The sequence below is a fragment of the Lactuca serriola genome, chromosome 8, assembly GCF_051521515.1.
Source record: "Lactuca serriola cultivar US96UC23 chromosome 8, Lser_US96UC23_V15, whole genome shotgun sequence".
Lineage (NCBI taxonomy): Eukaryota > Viridiplantae > Streptophyta > Magnoliopsida > Asterales > Asteraceae > Lactuca > Lactuca serriola.
Window position 1 is genome coordinate 186,205,944 of NC_136415.1, and position 4,839 is coordinate 186,210,782.

Here is a 4,839-nt window from a genome sequence, read left to right on the forward strand (position 1 = left end):
TATCAACCGATAAAAGATATAGAGCTATAAATACAATGGGGCTTAAGTGCTCTGGATAATGATATATTTTAGAATATAAATACAAGTTATAAAAATATACCTACTTGCTCATACATGTAAATAATACAACTAGTGTCACGAGGAGAACAAAACTAAAGTAGTTAAAGGTTGGGCCCTGTCGTCAACCTGAATAGTTATGTAATCATAGCTAGGATCAATATAGCCTGGTAAACTATATTCATTCGAGATGTGACTGACATGTGTTTGGGAATGATGTGGTGTTGCAACAGTGTTAAAACTTACGAGAACGCCAGAACAAGTACATTCACAGTTAGAATACTATAGGAGTATTTTAGTCCTGATAAACAACTTATTTGAGAATTTAAAGGAATCTTATGGATAATTCTATAATCTTGCAAGGTATATTCCTAAGGTGTTATATATAATCAGGATCTTATAGACATAGAATCTATGGCCTACGCTTTGCTGTCCATTCCTCTTAAGGATGTAGTGTTGGATTGGGATCACTTATTCGAAGGTCTATTTAATCTTAAATTATATACAAACTTGTGTACCTTGTTCCATTTTAGGAGGATTCTGTAAGGATCACCCCATAAAGTTCCCTTAAAGCTCATAGGTTCTTTAGTCACTTCGACTCTCGCACGACAATCCCAGATAAACGTAACCACTTCCTCATAGTATACAACAGAAGAGTCCAGGAGGAACAAGGATAAGTTCATGAGAAGTTTTCAAGGAAAGATCAGCCGGAGGAACCAAAACGTCTTACACGTCACACTAATAAATATTAATCCTGTTAATTTGTCGAGCGAGTGCAAACACTGTTCACATTACATGTGTTAGGATTTTTTTTCTTACATGCAGCTTGTAACAGTTATTCAGGAAACCGATATTCATTCGAGGATAGTTATTTTAAATTCATAGAGTTTATTAGGTATAGACTCGTTTATGAATTGTTTCTAGAACCCTGTGGAAGTCAGGACCTGATACGTCCAGAACCAGGATAACCTTGTCTTTTCAGCTTTCGACTTGTTTCCATTACTATAGACTTATTTTGTCTCATCTTTGTTTTCTTTTAGCATATTTGCCTCCTCGCAGATCACCCATACACGCTACCCCGATAACTCCAATACCTTCTCCACAAATCGATGCAGCAACTCTGAATGCTGCAGTGGCCGCGGCGGTGGCAACAACCATGGCTCAATGTCACCCCATCAGTACAGGTGGAGGTGAAACCCCTACTGATTCTATGCAAGGTGAAGTCCCTGTGCGCCCGGGAGAGTTCTCCTAGAAGGACTAAACCAGATGCCAACCATTGTCCTTTAAAGGGATTGAAGGAGACATTACCCTCATGTACTGGTTCGAGAAAACAGAGTCGATCTTCGAAATCTATTTATGCCCAGAAGGAAGCAAAGTGAATTTTGCTGCATGCACCTTCTCTGGCAAGGCCCTAACATGGTGGAACAACCATGTTAAGTCACTGACCCTATCAGTGGCAAACTCAATAGGTTGGTAAAACCTAAAAGAGTTAATGCGAGAGGAATACTCCTCATTAGGCGAGATTCAAAAACTGGAACAAGAGCTGTGGGATATCACTATGGTCGGCTCAGACATAGTGACCTACACTGACCGGTTCAACGGGCTAGCAGCTCTATGCCCCGAGATGATTACCTCGGAGAGCAAGAAGATAGAAATATACATTTGGGGTATGACTGCTCCGACCCAAGGAAATGTGTTGTCTTCTAACCCAGCCACGTTCGATAGTGCTAAACGCCTGGCTCAGCGATTCATCAACCATGGAGTCCGCCATGGTGTAAAAGTCCCTATTCCCGAACCATCAAGGGAAGAGGACTATAATCAGAATTCGGGGAACACGCAGAAGAAGAAGAGAACAACACAAGACACCCCGCAAGAACAACGAGCGAGTAGTATGTACGCCGCTACGACACCTACTTCTTCAGCACCTGCCAGTCGATATGCTGGAAACCTTCCGAAGTGTGGAAAGTACAACTTTCACCACACCGGAGTGTGCCGGGAAATGCAGTGCCTGAACTACCACAAAAAGGGCACACAGTCCGTTACTGTAAGGCACCGGCTCAACCGATCTCCCAAGTCCCCAGAGTTGAAGAAAACCAAGCCTGCTATGGATGTGGTGAGTCAGGACACAATCAGAGGAACTGCCCGATAATCAGGAACTCAGGCGCGGATGGACGCATTCTGATGATCACTGTAGGAGAATCTACCTTGGAGTCGTCGACGAGTAGTGGTACGTTTTCAAAATGGTAATTACTTTTAAAATTAATATTCATATAAGATTAAAATTTAGGGATAACACGTAAAAGTAACTAAGGTTGTGCGCAACTAAGGTGTTGCAGACTAAGAGTGAGTGACTTTGCTTAGGTCCCCTTTCCTTAATTGGTTGAGGATTTGAGGCAGAAATACTCAGTCGACTGCCTAGTTCATCTTAAAAATTCATAACTTGTATATGACGAGTGATAGCAGTGGTACCAGGGAGGATTATGGTATAAAGTATCCCCACCAGTTGGTAGAACACTTTTGTTTGTATGTATGCACACATAGCAGTACGATACGTAGGAGTGTTAACTTCAATTAGAAAACAGGAAACACGAGAATAGTTACGAGGAGTACATTGGTGAACATACTACGAGTACAGTATCGAGCATACAAGGGATACATCGTCGTTTATTAGACGCTTCTTTCATTTGACTAAAACTTTGTTCAGTATAGAGTCCGTGGTTTTCATTCGTCATGAGTTGGCGTCGTCCTCACCATGCTGAGTTCATATTGTTCTATCGCCTCGATCTGCAAGTTCTCGAAACTTTCGTCCTTCGTATCGAAAGTCTGACCTAAACCTCAGTTTTATCTTTCGTATTCTAAACCCCGTAGTACTTCTGTGAAGAGTAGTTTGTTCTCTGAAGCCTTATCGTCAGATGTCTGCAGACAGTCATGAAATACCACTCGTCCAGCAGACCAAGTTCAAGCTCAGAGGCTATGGACGAATACAGCCCACCTATTAGTATTGGGTGTATACGCGAGGGTGGTATATGATTATGATTATGCAGACTTAGTATGTGTGTTTCCGCCCTTTCTCCTGTTCCTCGTTGGGTGTGGACCTGGGGCAGAGTCACACATCCGACTGTCCTACTAACCCTAATTATATACGACTTATATACACGAGGTAACGATAGATGGACCAGGTATGAATCCTATCATGAACAAAAGGGCAAAGTTGCCAAGTCTACGAATGAGTATTCTGACAATAAGAAGAGAGTAACCCCAGTAGTAATGCTAAGACAGCTAATTTCGGGATGAAATTCCTTCTAACGGGGGGATGATGTGACAACCCAAAATTTCTATTTTGTACAGTCATTCAATCCAGTTGAAGTCACAACATTTCCTGCTAACTTTCAAACTTTTAGGAATAAGTTTGAGCATTTCAAAGTTAGTACATCAAGAGATATCAGGAGAGAGGATACCCTAGGGTTTATTATGTAGCAATAAGTGCCCAAGACTTCAGGATTTTGGATTTTACGGTCCAAAATGGTATTGGGACCGTAAACCCTAAAGACTATATACGTGAGACTTAGATATTTTTCTCACTTTTTCACATTTCCAAGACTAGAGCCATTTCTCTCTCAAGTATCATCCCAGTTTTCTTCAAGATCTTCAACTTGTAAGTATTTCTAAGCCCTAATAAGTTGATATCTACCTTAATCTATTGATCTAACATGATTTCATCTGTGAAATCATTGGAAAAGTGTAGATCTTCAAGTTTCACCAAGAACACAAAGAACACACACTAGTGTTCTTGGACTTTTAGCACCTTTTCAAGCTTCTACCTTGTAAGTACTTCTATCCTAGAGTCTTATAAGCTTTCTTACACTTCTAGAAACCAAGAAAACACCCAAGAAACCAAGGATCAAGGGTGTTTACGGTCCAAGAACATCATGGCCCGTAAACCCTAATTTTGGTGCCAAAGTGTGCCTTATCCTTTCATAAGCCTTGGAAACTAGCCTAGAACCCTACCTTGATGTGCTACGTACTTAAAAACATCAAATGAACATAAACCATTTGGGTTTACGGCCATAAACCGAATGGCAAATGGTACAAAAATCGTGAACCCTATAAAGGGGTGAAATGTTGCCCTAAACACTTCGTAAGGCTTAACCATGAAGTAGGAATGCTTAGTATGACTTGAAAGGCTTCAAAACACAAAATGGTCAAAGTACCATGAGTTTACGGCCATAAACTCATGGGTTTATGACCGTAAACTCAAGTGGAGTTGGTTACAAAACCGTAAACACCCTTAGATGCCATTTCACTTCCCTTTGATGAATCACCTGTGATTCCAACACTTAATCAAGTTGTTTCCTAGTATCGGAAGGCGTTTCCTTTCATATAGTTGTTTATAAACACTATATTCATGTCAATATGTGTCCCTATATGTCATTTAGGACTTGTTGTATCTTGGGACATCATTCGTGGAACTTCTCATCCTTACACGCATACCCGATTGAAGCACCCACATCAGGTGAGTTCATACCCCATAGTGAGTCTTTTAACTCTTTTAACTGTTTAAGGGGGGATACTCAAAACTAGAAACTTACCAGTAAAGGGTTTAATCCATTTTATTAAACCGATACAATTTTAAAGACTTTAGGTGAGTAACTCTATAATACCTTAGTTTATACACCATGTTTATATATATATATATATATATATATATATATATATATATATATATATAGATATATATATATATATATACATATAAAACTAATACACAATAGGTAGTTAAAT